This window comes from Macrobrachium rosenbergii, chromosome 50 (genome assembly GCF_040412425.1).
Source record: "Macrobrachium rosenbergii isolate ZJJX-2024 chromosome 50, ASM4041242v1, whole genome shotgun sequence".
Lineage (NCBI taxonomy): Eukaryota > Metazoa > Arthropoda > Malacostraca > Decapoda > Palaemonidae > Macrobrachium > Macrobrachium rosenbergii.
Genome location: NC_089790.1, coordinates 796,376 through 814,711, shown reverse-complemented (window position 1 = coordinate 814,711; position 18,336 = coordinate 796,376). Strand labels below are relative to the sequence as shown.

Here is an 18,336-nt window from a genome sequence, read left to right as displayed (position 1 = left end):
TGTGTGCTTACTTTTATACGCAGTAATTTGATGATATTGATGTTAATAATGATAGTGATAATAATAGACGATGATGATGAAAGCCAGGAATATTTACTGTGTTGTATTCATTTTCTCATGAGTGCTGATGCTATTAGCAACAGTGCTAAAGCTTCCGGTTCAATCAACCCATGTTTCCCCTTTAACGTCACAGCTTTACCGGAATGCTTTTGTTTCAAGACTGAAGTGTTATCCTGTGATTTGTTTTCCGTCTTAAGATATTGTAAAAGACGACGCAGTGGTTGGGAAATCGTAGCAGCCACTTCGCGAACCTTTAGAATACGAAGGTAGTTGGAACTTGGAAGTCTGAAAATTTCTCTCCTACTTCTTCCTACGATACGAGAGAGAGAGAGAGAGAGAGAGAGAGAGAGAGAGAGAGAGAGAGAGAATGCCCTTGCCGAGAAGATATCCGGTATGACAAGGGCGGTGTACATTTCTCATGGTTTTCAAGTGGTTTGTGAATGTGAATCTATTAGTAAATTCAAGAGGGTTCCAAAATTTTTTGTATCTCGATATGGATATGATAATTCATTTACAGAACGCGCAATACTCACATGTATACTCTTCTTGCATTTTGATACATTTTTATCTGTTTGCCTAATTATTGATTAATTTTTTTTAATAAGTGGGATCTCTTCTATCTTTTACTTCCTCTTACTTCCTCCCAATAATAATAATAATAATAATAATAATAATAATAATAATAATAATAACAATAACATATTAGTATTTTGAACAAGAGAATTGAAGACCAGTATTTCTCAGACAGTCCATATCTCAGGCTCAGCTGACTATGCCTCTGAGAACCAGACCGTGACCTTCAGATACCGTATGAACTGCCGGTGAAGAGCTCTTGCAGATTTGTGGGACGGTTCCACAGTTATTTTGATCTTTGCTCTTTTCTCTGGAAATGCAATGTCTTTATGTTGCTCTTCTCCACTGGGTTAGGTCAAAAGTACACCAGTTATGTTTCTTGATCTTGTCACAGTCGCTACAGCCTCGTCAGTCACGAGGTACGCTCAGAAAAACCTTCCTTGGTTTATAGATGCATGAGACAGATTTGACGAGGCTGAAACAAGACCACTGCCTGACTTGTAATACGTTTTGTTAAACCCCACTAAATCTAACTCTTCAAAGGCATAGGACTCTTTGTATCTTCTTCTGAGATTTGTTACCTGGAAAGTACTTTATCAGCTCTTTTTCCAATTAAGTGGACTATCTAGATTTGGAATTCATTTTCCGAGTGGCGCTCATTACAGAGCAGTCTTCCGCGTATCACACTTTGTCGCTGAAGCCTCATAAATAAGGTTTACATGAACTCTTCTTAAGGAAAATTCCCATTGTAGCCCTGTTCTTAAAAACTCATACCCCTTCCTTACGGTATGAATAAATTATTTCAAATGTCACTCCTCAATGAAAATTAGTTTAGCAAAGAGTAAATCGCTATATTTTTTACTATTTACATATAAGGTCAGGCCTAAATATGCAGTTATTACGTTCACATCTATAAGTAAAAAGGACAATTCCAACGGGCCTAGACAAATTCATTTAATATTTTGCTCATTGATTTCGCCAGCGAAATAAATTCTTCCAAAACCTCCGCATAAAATCAGAATTTTTTTCCCCTCCCCTATTCATATGGAAAAAATAACCCCCCAACAGATTTAGATATATATACAATTAAAATTTTCTCTTTCTTTTTTCCAACAGTAAAGAAAAAAATAACCCTATCCTGTTTTTGTACGACCAAACACAAATTCCCCTTATCTGTTTCTGTGTAAAAAATACCTCTGGCACACGTTTTTGATAGAACAAACATTTTTTTTTTTGTCTGTTTCTAAGAAGAGGAAAGAAAACATTTAGCATTGTCTCGATAACATTTTTTATCTAAGATTAAAAGAATGTTTCAATAGGGTCTCTATAAATGCCAGGACATTTTTCAGTTATTCTATTTATCCGGAAAATTGCCTTTACGAATATTGTAAATAAGGTTCATACATTCCTTTTCCTCGTTTATTCTTAAGGGCAGTGAGATCTTTTGCTGAACCGAGGTAAAACAATCTTCATACTAACGAGAGGGTTTAAAGCAAGCTTTTTCTCTACCTGGATTATTCCTAAGCTGACCATAAATATATTTTTTTTTATAAAAACTTCCGGTGGACAAGAAGTATTTGATGAAAGAGAAGCGACGAATAACATTTGTTAAAGCCAACTTTAGGAAAAAGAAAACTAAGTGGCTTTTGGATATCTTTCTGGTTCTTCCCAAAGCAAAAGCAACTTATGGGCTGAATTTTTAGTTAGATGAATACCTTAATTCGTGGGAAGTGGCGTCGCAACGACCATTTCCCGTCTGGAAGGACCTGTGTCGAGTGAAAACGAGCTGGCAAATAACGCGTGTTTTAAGGACACCTCCCTCCTGCGCCCAAGTACAGAGGCGAGGAGTCTGCAGTTATACAGCGGGGGGTTTTCATTTTTCATTACACGAGATCAGCATAACACCCGGGATTCGTTCTTTTCGACTTGGAAGCGGGGAAACAGCGCGCCCGGATGATTCGGGGTATACGTAATCCAGTAGGCGATCTGTCCTGGCACAGCCCAGTAATCCTCGCTAAAACCAGACCATTATCCCTAATGACACTGCGCTCAGCTAAGTCCCATCGCGTTCATGTTTGTCAATCAGTGGGGTGAAATTTAATCAAGTCTTTGCAGAAGATGTTAAAGGCTGCTGGCTGACAGTTTTTGTACATGTTTCTTTCTCTCTCTTTTTCGCTCTTTGGAAAGATTTTGATCTGATATATGAACCTTATAACTCAGGGTGAAAAATGGCTGAACGTAGCTACTTTGTATCTATATTATACTAACGAAGGTTATGTATGCATATTCATACCCGAACATTACAGAGAGTAACTAAATCGATAAAAGCTTAATCATAGAATTAAACGCTTTATGAATCCACTGTGAAGTAAAGGAACTTATATTACACGCATGGCAGACGAATCTGAACAACAAAGTGAGACCATTAAGAGCTTTGCAGCCTCCGAAATGCTCATATATCTGATAATTCAACATCTGTCTCGTGTTAATACACTTTATAAATAATGTTTTTGGAAAGTCCCAGACAGTGACTTCGTTAATTAGATCGAGGGCCTTAGCTACAGTTTCCTTTGAGCTGGAATTCGCCAGCTGGTGATCGAGGTAACGAAGTCTATTTTACTTTTGGTCGCCATCATCATCTTATGCCCATATACCCACGTTTGCTTGCCCCATTCAAGAGACTGCGGATGGGAGCAGTTTCACTGCCTTGTTTTTCAGTACGGCGTTAAATTTAATATTACTCTGGTGCTGGATTTAGGTTTTAGCCTATGTAATTTTTATTAATTTTTTATACACATAATGCCCCATTATTATTCTAAATTTTAAGCTTTTCGTTTGCTCTTATCGTTAATGGCAAGGGCGCTACCAACTAACTCACACTGGAGTGGGTCAGTTAGTGGTGCCCTTGCCTTTCGTTTGAGAGACCTGGGTTCGATCCAGATGTGAGTCAGAAATTTATATATATATATATATATATATATATATATATATATATATATATATATATATATATATATATATATATATATATATATCAAATATAAGGAGCCCATAAAAACGCCAAAATGCAGAAAGTAAATGCTATATTTCAGAGACCAACTGTCTCTCTCATCAGGCAGGTAATGAATGAGAAAGAGTTACAGAAAAGCAGTATTTATACCATAAGGTCCATAGGTCAGACGTTACGTCACTCCAGTTGACAATTTCTTTTTAATCTTCTTCATCGCTGGTTGGAGGAAGATTTTACCTATAATATCTGAGACCCATGCTCCTTTTGAAAGGTTCATCGTATTTCTTTGTTTAATCAAAGCTGATTCCACCATCTGGCTTTTGAACCGACAATTACTGCTATAAATTATACGAGACATATTCCAGTTTATTCTGTGATTATGTTTATATTTGTTAAAAATAGCTGAGCCCTGTTTTCTGTACCTAACTGAACGTTTATGCTGTATTAATCTCTGGGGGAGTGATTCGCCTGTAAAACCTATATAAGATTGTGAGGTCGGTGGTCGAGAATGGAAGAAGTCATATAGCGAAAATAACATTTCCCTTACATCACAGTTGAAAAAGGTGAGACCCACTTATGAAAAATCCCGTCATATTTCTGTCTCTCTTTGTTGACTGCCAGTGTCACCTGATGCCCCGGTTCATTCAACAAAATTTTTTGCTTTTGTGATTTCATTGTAGCTATTTTTACGCGCGTGTTTGCGAAGACTTGCATTGCCAGTTTCAGAGTTAAGGTTCCGTGTTCATTTCACCTTGTTCACGTTTAACAAAAGGCGAGGAGGAGTAAATAAAAATCGTCTTAATTACACCCTGGACTTGGTATTCTGCCTTCATTTTGCTATACTGTAATATTTTTACCCTTTTTCGCTTTATGTTGATGAATATATTAATGATTCAAAACTTTCATTGCGTATGATGTCAAATAATCCTTATATTTTATATTTATATATATATATATATATATATATATATATATATATATATATATATATACATATATATATATATAAAATATGAGGATTATACATATGTGTGTGTGTGTGTTTGTGTGTGCATGCATGCGTATGACGAAGCAGTTATCTGTTATAATTGCCCTTGTGTGTAAGTTATTCCCAAGAGGCAGTGAATGGAATGTGAAATTATATAATATATATATATATATATATATATATATATATATATATATATATATATATATATATATATATATATTATATATATATATATATAATATATATATCACGTAATGCATTTGTTTGAGTGCTTGCTTGCACCTCTGGGAATCGTAAGAAAGATTTCCCGAGTTTCTGTGTAATGACGCCGGATGTCTCTTCATCAATGATGCATTCATTCCCTCGACTATATTTAAAGGGGAAATCGAACTGCTACTGTCTCCCTTTGTATATGTCTTCTTTGTTCGTTGTCATGTTAACTTTTTTCATTTCGTTTTGCGGGATTTTGAAGGGGGGTGGGTGGGAGGGGGAGCTCATACTAGATAGCGTTTTTATCAGTGGACAAACCCAATTACATACCCAGACACATACGTGTGTAAATATGCACAAAGCACACACACGCACATATGTATGTACAGTATGTATGTGTATATATATATATATATATATATATATATATATATATATATATATATATATATATATATATATATATATATATATTCTACTTATTAAAACAAAAGTATCCAAGTTGTTTTCCTGTGTAACTGACCTTCTCTAAGGGAAATTAGCTTCCCACTTTACATTTGTCTTAATCAACCCACGACCAACCTTAGTCCGAACTTCTAGTCGATACGTAATGTGTCTTGGGTCGAGACTCTCTGTCTCGACCCCTTATTGTACTACTGAAACATTTTTTTCAGAGAAATGGGCCTTCATGTATTTTTTTTTTTTTGTTGCTGTATATTTAATCCTCATTATTAAGTGAATGATAATCAAATGCAGCTTCATGTTGATGTAAGCTTCCTCAATGAAACGTAATTAATTTTTTAACATTAAGGGAGCCTTTTTGTTATTTTCTTCGGCCCTGGGCTATGTAAGGACATCAGATTGCCAGTGCTACTGGTCTGGGCATCACAAGAAATTATAATTTCACTTATTCATACTGGTTTGGTTTCTTCGTGCCCATTAAAGCAATGGAATCTTCTGCTAACAAATACATTCTCTGCGACATCTCTTGGAACCGCCACTGTCCCCTCCTGGTCTAAAGTTCCTTCAGAGGTCGAAGGGATTACAAAAGCCTTGGGAGCAGAGGAGGTGTGCTTGCAGCAGCTGTACCCCAGATATAGATCATATTTGATGCAGAGTTTATTTCGCAGAACCAGTCAACCAATTGCAGTTACGATTTAGAAGATGGAGAAGGCTGGTAGGAGTTATGGAAGATAGCAGTAAATAAATATGATTGTAAAAGTGGTGTGAGAGATTTATTGCGCTGACTGAGATTTTTAAGAGTTTGAAAAAATAGGTGATATTGATCTTAGGTGTAACTTCAAGGGCTAATCTGTGGATTTCATTATACTAAGATTGCATGCAGTTCTTCTCATACGTGTATATTTTTGTTCTTACGCTTTTAGATGATGGGGTATCAACAATAATTCAGGAGATCGAATTAATAATGACAAATGAATGACAGATACCCAGAGAAAATAAGTTTTCAGAGTGAATCTAGAGTTGCTGAGAATTAATTGGCATAAGCGCCATATGGTTGCTGAAACATCAACTGAACTTCCCAATATTAAAGGCTTATCTTTCCCAACGAAATGAAGATCCTTTCGTCCGAGCATCGGATGGTACATGTGTCCCTCGGGTCGGGACTTACCGTCTCGAGCCTTAGGCATGTTACTCTCCCTCACCGGGTTGCACAGTGTGTATGTGTGTGTGTGTGTTTTTCTTTCCATCCTCTACCAAGCTTTGGACTCTCTTCCATTTTCTGTTTCCTTGACTCATAGTCTTCCCAGTCTTCAAACGGCAGATATAATTACTTATTACTTAATCCTTCTTTTTCTTGTTAACTAAGGTCATTGGTATTGTGTGTGATCTCGCTTTTAAGACAAAAAAATATTTTCTTTGTGTTTAGAGTAAAATACATAATTGTGATAAATTAAATAAAAATAAAAATAAATTACTATTCCAATTTCATTTCATTATTGTATCCCTTTTTGGGGCAGTTTTATTTGAGATTTTTATAACATGACATCAGACGTTTAATTTAATATATTTCAAATTTTTGAGACCATTTCATGTTATTAAAGTTGCATACTCTTCCATTGAGTGAATTTCTAATAATCCATGGTCAAGCACAGTTATCTTCCTTTCTTCTTAATCTCGCCTGAGGTCTCTCTGGACTACAAAAAGAATATTCACATTTATATTCACTTGTTAAAACAAGATATTGTTATCTTCTGCCCTTCACGGTGAATGACCTTGGTTGCTGTTCTCAGGTTATGAATATAAACCCATCAGTCGATCCGTAAAGGCTGGTTTTACGAGTCTTTTACCGAGTTTGGATAATATGAGAACTTTATTTAATGCGTTGCATATTTCTTAGACTGCTTTCTCAAAATGTTTGGTTCGTGGGGAAGTTTTGTCTTTGGAATCTTTGCATGTTTGTATCGAAATTTAGAATTGATTTTATATTGTTGTGGACGATTTTCGTCAGTGATTTTTGAAATGCATAATTTATCGAGATATTTTCAGCAAATTGTTCTTCAGCTGGTGAGGTTATCATTAGAATTAGAATACTTTCCATTATTTAACTTACAACATTCATTATTATTATTATTATTATTATTATTATTATTATTATTATTATTATTATTATTATTATTATTATTATTCCAGCCACATTCACACAGAATGCAGCAATAACCTCATACCTTCCTGAGCAAGCTCTAAAGGATTAGAAGACTCGTAATATTCAGTTTGATCAAATAAATATAATTCTAGAAAGATTATGCATTAATTTGTTGCATCTGGCAAGAACCGGAATCAGGAATTACTAAAACTCTTGGTTCCTCGTAAATACGTTGTTTACTTTTGAGCGATCGAGCGAGGGAAGAAATGCAAAGAAAACAAGTGACAATCGCCGTTACATTGTTTTCTCAACAGATTCGATATCAAAGGAAAATAATGATATATATATATATATATATATATATATATATATATATATATATATATATATATATATATATATATATATATATATATATGTATGTAATCTCGTAGTGTATCGCCAAGACAGGTTTTTATATATAGTGTTTTTTCTTTCAGTGGACAGTGATTTTCATGAATTATAAACGCTATATTAAAATCATCAAGTCACGAACAGAAAACCATTTCTTTTTTGACAACTTACGTGCTTCCTTCAGCAAATTTTAACAGTGCTTATATTCAGCCTCTGTGTCTCCCGTTGAAATCGCCAAATACAGACAGACTAGCTCGGTAAAATAAAGGGTGTCTAGTCACTACATTTATCATCACTCCATAGTTCCGGTAAACACCGACAGTCGCGAGTCGAGAACGCAGCTCACTATATGCAACCGGCGAGCCAGTGCAATACACCCACCGTCCCCGGTGGTTGGCAGTATACTAGTTAACTTTCTCGCGGGGTACACGTGGTGTGGTGCCAGTCAGCGCATGCGCCGCTCGTGGTTTGTGATGAAAAGCGCCCCTGTTATTTTTACTCGTTTGATCTCTGAATGAAGTGTTGGCAGTTCAGCGGCAAAGATCTTCCTTGCTGAATTATGATTTGTGCTGTTAAATGTCTGTCATTGTTGCAATAAATATTTTGAAGAACCGACGTTCCGTCCAAGATTAAAGAAAACTGTTTGGATTATGGATGCATTAAATTTAATATCGTGCTGGATTGCATTTTGGGGTTCAACCTAATGACAAAATTGCAGAGAGGGGTACGATGGAGATGGCGGACTTACGTTATTTTACATATCTGTGTGTATATATGTACATGTATATACTGTATATATGTATGTATATATATGTATATATATACTGTATATATATATACATATTTATATATATTTATACAAAGTGCTTGTGTTTTCATAAAATTTTGGTGTTCTATATCATGCAGACTTTAAATTTTTGCAGTTAATTTTGAAAAGACTTCGTATTGCTAATTACGTTAACTCTTGGTTGCATACTGGAATGAAGTGACATCTGGCACTATTTTGTAATGAACGTTCAAAACATGTTCAAATTCTTTTGAAATAATCCAAGGCAACGACAGATTGACCTTTGGTCTTATTTTATATATATTCTCTCTTAATTTTTCGCTGGATATGTCATGAACCTAGAATAATTTTTTCGAAGTGTGCTTTTGAAATGCTTTCAAGGTTATCTCAAATATCGCAGATTTTTCCTACGATTTCTGTCAAACTCGAGAAAAGTTCTTATACATTTAGTTTTCCTTGTGATGGTGTTTCGTGATTCCTGAATCATTAACAATTTCTGAGAAAAAAAGTGTAAACATGTAATTTAAGTTCCAGGGGTCCTGGATATTTTGTATGGGACTTGAAATTTAGTAGTTAAGTGTTTATGATTTTCCTAATCTCATGTGGTTTTTAATGTATCTGTGAAATGTGTAGAATACTCAGATAGATGAAGTATGTATAAAATTTGTAGAATACTCACTTCGTGTATCCGAAATTTCTCATGGACAATATCATTGATTTTTACGGTTCGAAGACTGTTTATGATTATCCAAGACCATTTCCGAATATAACTTCCTTAAACTTATGATTTTTAGTTCGTGAAAATTCACATTTTTCGGGACTTGCATAAATGCGAGTTTCCTTCGAATTGTCAAGATCCATAAAAAAACATTGCAAAGCTTCTGTAAAGGGAGTATCAATAACTCCTTGATTATTATTTTCTTTGAATGTCTTTAAAAAATTAAAACCTCCTACTTTCTTTCGAGAAGTCTCACATTTTTTTGCTGACTTTCAGGTGAGATTTCTTTGGGAAAATTTGGAGACACCGTCGATTTTAAATTTCTCCTTTGTAAATATCTCATCAGAAACTTCCCTGGCAACACTTTTTCTCGAAACTTCCAAATCCTATTCTTTTCCCCCCCACAACTTGCAAAGAACTTATTAATTTTAATTATTCCCTTCTCGAGCCGGTGAAGTTATCCTGGCAGTGAATATTGTCAGTTTTTAAAGTGAAGAGCCAAGATGGTAGAATCAAAATCAGTAAGTGCTATAAAAATACGCAATCAATGCCGAAAATTAAAGCCTGGAACACCTAGAGAGGTATTTAATCAATGCCAGCTACTGCAAAGATGCAATCAAGGCCTTTGTCTCGCAGTGGAAACATTGAGGAAAGTAGGAACTTCCAGCTGGTTGAATTGTAGTGTATGAAGGATTAATGACATCGGTTGGCCGTCGAGGTCAACCTGGAGACCATGCTAAGAGTAGCAACCTTTGACCAATCAAGGTCATAGGAAGACATCATCATTATTTCCATAGTATTTCAATGCGATTTTTTTTTTTATTAATTGTCATTATACCTGTTTTTTCATATAGCTTTATTTTAGTCTTAAATCCTCCGCAAAAAATATGCCTCAGATCTTATACTTTAGAATGAAGATTTTGCTCTCTCTAACAGCAGTTTCTATTACCGATCTTGCCCCAAGATCTCGATTGTCGATCGTGTAATTTGCAGACTGCCCACACCCCTTTCCCGTCTCGCTGGCAACAACTGGAGTCTCCATATTATATATTAGGGAGTAACATAGCAGTGATATTTTTTCAGTAAACTCAACATCCAAATATCATTTAGCCTTATTAGTTAATTATTTAGGTTGACAATGAGAATCGAACAGGTTCCCGAAAGCTTTCTTTACAGATTTATCTTACTCCGGATCACAGCTGATCTTCTGGGCAGTTTGTAGTTTTCGTACGTGCAAATATTCATAGCTGGTGGACAGGAAAAGTAAAATTCTTCGGGACTTCGACTTAAACTTGAGTTCCTGTACTTGTCGTATAGACTTAGGCCAAACACCTCGTAATTAAAAGAAAAAACTCTCATAGGGAATTTGATCTCGGCTAAAGAAATATTTAGATTGCCTAGGAAGTAGTTCATCTTCTGCAGACGTAATCAGAACTTCGAGTAGCAGGAAGAATTTTCTGATTTAATGAAGACTGCATAATATATCAGTTTTGAATTCCGCGTTTGGGCTGTGCATGACGCTTAGGAAAGAACAACATTGTACTCAAACATTGTTATGGTGCTGAGATTTTACCTTCAGCGGTTGCTTATTTTATTGTATTTGCTTTAACAACAGATCTCTGTACTGTGCTGAACTGGAAATTAAAGGTGATATTGCAACATCATAGTTACCGAAGCTGAGAATTAGACTTTTTATATAAAATGTTTATGTGGTAACCGGTTATTAAAAGATCTAACCTGCAATAACACACACACACACACACACACACACACACACACACACATATATATATATATATATATATATATATATATATATATATATATATATATATATATATATATATATATATATACTCACATACACACACACACACACACATATATATATATATATATATATATATATATATATATATATATATATATATATATATATAGGATATATGTGTATGTATTAATCACGTTCATAGTAGATTTTTATGATGAGTTGGATTTTCTTAACATCCCCACTCCGCTGTTAAAGAAAAAAAATTTTTTTTCTCTAGAATACAGTAAGAAATTCTGTATAGAATTCCAGAATTCTCATCTGTCAGCATTTTGCGTGTTGAAGTTGTTTTCAAGCTCGTCTTTTAGATGTCGCTTAATTCTGGTTGCTAAACTTGAAATTTCATTTGGATGTAAGATCTTTTTAGCACCGAGTCACTAAAGCTTTTTATGATAATATATCTCTCTTGTAATTGCGGCATATTGTCCTTTGTTTTCCGTTATCAAAGGGCACTTTCTCTCATCAGTAACTGGTTTCTTTAAAAGCTCTTTTTTCCATTACCATGTGACTTCGTTTTCTCTCTTTTATAAATACTATTTCAGCCAGTGGTCAGTTGGACTCAAAAATTCACACCTTTCTCAGTGAGCTGCTGGCGGAGGAAATCTATAATTATTGTGACACCAGAGATAGATCAGAATATGCATAACTGCGTATAGACAATGTGTTTTTGTGGCTTTTATTATAAATATTAACCCGGCATTTGGCTCAAATTTATAGATTAGCCTCAAAGATTCATCTCCCATTGTCCTCCGGTCAAACTGCAGCCCGAGTGTTGATGAGTGATTCTTAGAAAACCCGTCAGATGAACCTGACGAATCTTGGTAAAACGATCTCACAATAATTAGGGTTTGGTCATGTTTTGCTCTCTGAAATAGGGCTGCAGAATTTGGGCGGATAGATTTTATTCTGAGATAAGTTTTAGCCGGATGTTTCCAACCGATATCGCGGTACGAACGAGGTCGAAGACTATTTTAGTTTATTCATTGCATTTCATGCTTGCGTTAGATTGGTTTTCTCGGATGTTGTGCTAAGTGTTGGTGGCTGTACTCTCTCTTTTCTAAGCACTTGAATGACAACGTAGTGGTTGTACTCTCTCTTTTCTAAGCACTTGAATGACAACGTAGTGGCTGTACTCTCTTTTCTAAGCACCTGAATGACAACGTAGTGGTTGTACTCTCTCTTTTCTAAGCACTTGAATGACAACATAGTGGCTGTACTCTCTCTCTTCTAAGCACCTGAATGACAACGTAGTGGTTGTACTCTCTCTTTTCTAAGCACCTGAATGACAACATAGTGGTTGTACTCTCTCTTTTCTAAGCACGTGAATGACAACATAGTGGCTGTACTCTCTCTCTTCTAAGCACCTGAATGACTGTAGCGAAATAGATGCTTTCCTCTCTTTTTCATTTAGCAATCAGTGATATTATGTGTGTATGTGTGTATGTACTTAGTCACCCACTCTCTTTCATTCATTTCTCTGTTTTATTTCACACTCCATTCTCTAGTTTTCCCTTGTCCTCGCCTCATTATTTTGGTAGTAACCCTATCTTGCTTTTTTTTTCTCTCTTCTGTCATATTCCTGTCTCCTCCCCTCCTTTTTGCTTTCATTTTTTTTTGCTTGTATTTCAGAGATTTCTCACTCTTATTTACCCCTTTGCTATTGCTTTATTTTGCTTCCCCCTTCTACCCTGCCTTCTAATCTCATCTCTCACACTTGTGCCTTTGTCTTTTCTCTCTCTCCTTTACCCCTCTTCTTCGTCTGTTTTCGAAATTTAGTGTTCTTGTCCAACAAAGAATATATATATATATATATATATATATATGTGTGTGTGTGTGTGTGTGTGTGTGTGTGTGTGTGTGTGTGTGTATGTATATATGAAATGTGAAATGAAGAGAGAGAGAGAGAGAGAGAGAGAGAGAGAGAGAGAGAGAGAGAGAGAGAGAAGCAGCAGTTTTTTTCTTTTTTTGTTTCCACACAAACGTCAAAATGTCAAAGCCACTCACGCAATGTTGATTCATTAGCAAGATGATTGATATGGGAGGAAGTGTGGTTTTGTTTTTTTTTGTTTTTTGGGTTTAAACAACGAAATCATTTCCCTTTCATCTATTCATTAAACTGAACGTTGATTTAATATTTCTTTTGTGTAACTTCGAGTTCGGAGTTTGCATTTTGTATGTGTTTTCAGAAATCTGATCTCCATCATTTTCGGGCACAAAGGTCGTGGAAAGGGCAGTCAGACTTCTGCCGTGTTTGGGAAGAAGAAGAGTTTGTTTGTTTATCTTTTAACACTAGCTGCTTAGCACCTTCGTAAGATGATCCTAAAGAGATCTTACATTGCATTACATTTAGGTGCTGATATTAATGGATGAGTATCAGATTGGAAGGTAACCTACACTTTTTGTGAAGCAGGACTGCATAAAACAAAAGCGTTCTTTTTTCAGTAGTTATGAGCAATTTCAGCTTCATTTCTAAAGATATTTTGATTATTATTTGTGGGTCCATTTATTGGATAATTTATTTTCATGGTTAGATTAATTGTTGTTCTGTGAAAGAGAGTATATGTATATATGTATGTATATATTTAATATATATATACATATATATATGTATGTATGTATTATGTATATGTACATATATGTGTGTATGTATATATATACTCTTGCGTGCATGTGAACGTGAGTGTGTGTGTACATTTTAGCAAATAATGCGTTTCCGGAGCGTGTTGTTGTGACACCATTTGAGGATTTAAGCCAATCATGCTGAAAGAAAGGAGAAAACAGCATAATAACACCACTAATTTACCTCCGAAATGCTAAAAAATGTCTTGTTATTTCACCTTCCATCAAGAAAAAGCCGAAGGAAAAATGGAAAAGAAAAATGACAAGAGTAATTAGAGGGCGAATCAGCTAGGTAAAATTTCCCGGTGCTATTGACACATTAATTAGTCATCGAAACAAACTCCCATTTCGTTTTTATAACTCATGATGCTGGGATCAGAAAGCACGCTCAACATTTCGGTAAGTTCAAAACGGTTTAAAATGGTGGAAATCCAGTGGTCTTCGTGAGGGTATTACTACTTTAAAATGCCAAGCGCCCCTGCCTTTACTGTCTGAACAATATATGAGGATTTTCTAGGGATGGAAGCTCCCTGAATCGGTTCATGTTACTGTTTACTCTTTTTTTTTTTAGAGAATAAAGGTATTAATAATTATATATATATTTTTTATCTTACTGCTGGTACATTTTGAAATGGGCATATGCCAAAACCGGGCTGGCATCCTTGGACCATAACCCTTCCTTCAACAAATTCGTCAGCACTTCTCTTCAGATATCCTGTGAACTCAGGTAGTGACAGATGGACGCAAACAGACATATACCCACTTCCAGATTCTTGCTCATTCAAACAGCAGTAACTAGTAAATACAGTGATACTGAGAATTGTTCAGCTTTCGTGTGCTCCACCCTTCATTTGTGACGTCACGCCTCCCGCACCCCCTCCTATCCAATATGTCTCCCATACCTCCTCCATTACCCCCTTCGCCCACCCATATTCCTTATGCCCAAGAGCAAACAAAAAACGTGGATTATTGCTCTGTTACATAGATCACTCGGAAGAAGAATAAAATGTAGAAAAAGTTCGAGCAGACTTATGCAACGTGTGTCTGGAGAGAGAGAGAGAGAGAGAGAGAGAGAGAGAGAGAGAGAGAGAGAGACTAAATATGAAAATGTCTCCTCGCGGAACCTTCCAGTGGTTCATCAAGTTTATGGCTAACATTATAATCCCTGGGCTAAAAAAGAGAAGTTATTATTTCTTGCCCTTCCATATAAATGCCCCTCCGAAATTGCCAAGGAGCGAAAGTTGGTCACCGGGGGAGAAGACTTCGTTCATAACCTATGCTTCTTTTCGGTCTCTCGTTCCTGTTGGATTGCGAGAGTGTTATATATATATGAATACCACGTGGGTGACTGTAGCTTCTGAAATTGGGCGAATGTTATTACCCCGAGCAAAGCCGGGTGGAAGTTATGGTCATTACTTCCGTATTCTGTCTGTGCGAGCGCGTGTAACCTTCTCTCTCTCTCTCTCTCTCTCTCTCTCTCTCTCTCTCTCTCTCTCTCTTTTTTTTTGCAGTGTTTGAAGAATAAACACGTTGGTATTGTTTACCCCAAGAAAAAATTATACATTTAAACTTCATACAGAAGAGGCAACAACTTTTATGTGAGTCTCCTATGACCAACATTACAGATTTTAAGCGGCTTGTTTTTAAGCCTCAACCGTTGGAGAATAACGTTCTAAAAGTTTTTATTTTTTTTTTTTTTGTTTCTCTCACCTGTTCCTCGACTTATGCTGTAGACTGGTATGTTTCCTTCATTTACCTGTGGTTTTAACGCCGGTTTACGATGCTAAATCGTTCTGTCACAAGACCGCTTATACTGATTGTGAAGGCTGTTGTAATTGGAGTTTAGACAAGTTTATCTTTAAAAAAGTTTTTTAGGGCCAGAAACTAAACCATCCTTCAAAATTGGCAAATACAGACTTTTTTTGTTTATTCAGCAATGCCGGATATTTACGTCCGGAAGAAATACTGAGGATCAATGAGCATAGCCTTAATTTTGAGTCTTTGGCCGAGTGGTCTTTGAATATTTTAGTTAAAAGGAAATTTGTTCCCTAATAGAAATAGGTAATTTAAATTCTCCATAGTTGGAAATGATTCCATCACATGAATTTTCCATATTTGTTCATGTTGTACCGTTCAGTTCCAATATGAAAATGACAACTCAATCATTGAAGTTAATTCTTCCAAAAGTATTTTAATGATATTTCAGTGATGATAATTACAATTAGAATGATTTTTCAATTTTTTTTTCATTTTAAACAGACGGTTTTCCTTCCAAAATTTTTTCAAATTTTGAAGGTAGAAAACATGTTTTTTTTTTTTTTGACAATTCAACCATTGTAGTTAATTCCCCCAAAAGTATTTTAATGATAATTCAGTGATGATAATTACAAATAGAATTATTTTTTTCATCTTAACAAAACCGTTTTCCTTCCAAAAGTTGTTTTAAAATTTTGAAGGCAGAAAACAGAACTTTAAGTCATTCCTGTCGCAATTTTAAAAATGTTTTCTCCTTTGTTTTTGCTTTAAATTAAATCATTGCTAACTAATTATTTTATTGCCTGCGCTGTAAACACCACACGTTTCCCTGCTCGCTGAAACTGATGTGATAAAAGAAAATGAAAAACTACCGAGTTCTCGTCACACCGCAGTATAACATATTATCATCGATAACTGCTCATGAAATTTATGCTCGCCTGTCAAATATTTTCAGCAGCAGGAGAGCTGTATTTGTTTGGCAGCTATTTGACATATTAGCTCCATTCCTCAGTAATTAGTTATCAGTTTGCTGTCATTCTCCAAATTCTCTGACAAAACTGATGAACGATACACTCCCCACATTTAACAGCATGAATATTAAATGCCATTCATGATATGCGGTCCATTTTTTTATATATATATAAATATTTTAGGTCTCGAAATGGCCAATATAAACGCATCGTTGAGAGGATTAGTTGGGCCTCTCTTGATATACTACCTTGTGGAATGACTAACAGAAGAGTGAAGGGAATTTCGACAGCTTCATTCATGCTGCCACTAATGATATTAAGAATTATAGAATCAAGCTAAAATCAGTTATGGTGTCCTGTTAGAAATACAAGTTTCCAAACGTCAGTGGGGATAAAAATGTTTTGAAAAATAAATATTTAATTTTGTCATTATTTTAAAAATTTTTGAAAATAAAGACTTAACTTTACCTTTGAGGAACTTCAGCTTGTATCTGCTTATCTCCATTCATCTAAAATATCCTGTGGTGTTACTTAAAACGAGGCAATGAATGCCATATCATTGTTCGGATAAGAAATAATAAAAGATATGATTTTTGGCACTACGAAATAAGTAACCCTAATTTTTATAAATCCCAGATTTTTTTTCCATGAAGTAATTTATCTTTTTAAGAACACTGAGTTCTCGAAGATCATTTGGTTTTCTGACGTTATTTCATTTGGTTTTTACCTTAACAGAAGGAACATACTGTGCGAATACCCTGATCTGTTGTTTTCTCAATATCTATTTTTCATTTCTGGGAAAGAGGTCATTAATGAATATTCCCAAAGAGGATATAAGTATTCTACGGGTGCTGGTTTAAGGAGTGCTAAATATATTGTTCAGTGGAGGGTAAATAAAGAAATCATTCGCGTAATTGCGCCGGATATTTATGAAACCCTGAAATACAGTTTTGCAATTCAAACTGAACCACTTCTGCACCAGGTAGAAGATGTATGATAATCTCAACACGCGTGAAGGAGATGAGGCAGGCACGCATTGCATTCACTTGAAAAGAAAAGTCTGCTTCTCGCAGGCGCACATTTCTGTGTTCAAATGTATATTCTGCTGGACTCCATACTCTTGCTGCAGTCAGGGATTGCTTCCTCACAAATCCCCGCGAGTAATTCCTGTACCTTATGGCAGTACGCGTTTCTGTTTTTTTCAAATCGTAAATAGTGGAATACATTTAAATGGGCTCCGATGAAACTGGAAAGTGTCCAGGTGTTCCTCACTGGCATGGCAGACGTGAGAAGGGTTCCTTCGGCTCGAAGTACCGAGCCTAGAGAGAGATATTCGGCACTAAAACGTGAATGATTTTGGTCCATGCAAATTGAAGGAATATCTTCATTGCAAAATAAAGACGCGTAGCTTTTGCCTTTTAGATTCCAACGTGCAATCCGCCGAGGTTTTCATCGGCGCGGTGGGATGCAAGGATTTAATACATAACATTATATTTGGTTTCCTTTTAAAGCTGTTGGTACGACTGGTGGTGGTAACGGAAGGATTCTTCAAAATCAGATCTCAGTGTGTGTTATCCAAGTATCGTTCAGCTTCAGTATTATGGCATTTTCGTATAATATACATACGTGTATGTACATATACATGAATTTATATATATATGTATATTATATATATACATATATATATCCTTTTTTTCTAAAATATTCTCTGATTATTTTTCATTTCTGTCGTGATGGTACCTTAAATTGTAAGACCTGATCTAATTTCAAATCAGATGTACGTACATATATATATATATATATATATATATATATA

General features: G+C 35.4%; 1 protein-coding gene across 1 annotated transcript in view; it reads right to left on the bottom strand.

The window, feature by feature from the left end:
* Positions 1-8,248, bottom strand: part of LOC136832479 (cell adhesion molecule 2-like) — a 351,167-nt gene extending 342,919 nt beyond the window's left edge. The window contains exon 1 of the mRNA XM_067093362.1: positions 8,014-8,248. The gene's annotated coding sequence lies outside the window, so the exon portion shown is untranslated. The remainder of the gene's footprint in view (positions 1-8,013) is intronic.
* Between the last annotated feature and the right edge of the window lie 10,088 nt (positions 8,249-18,336).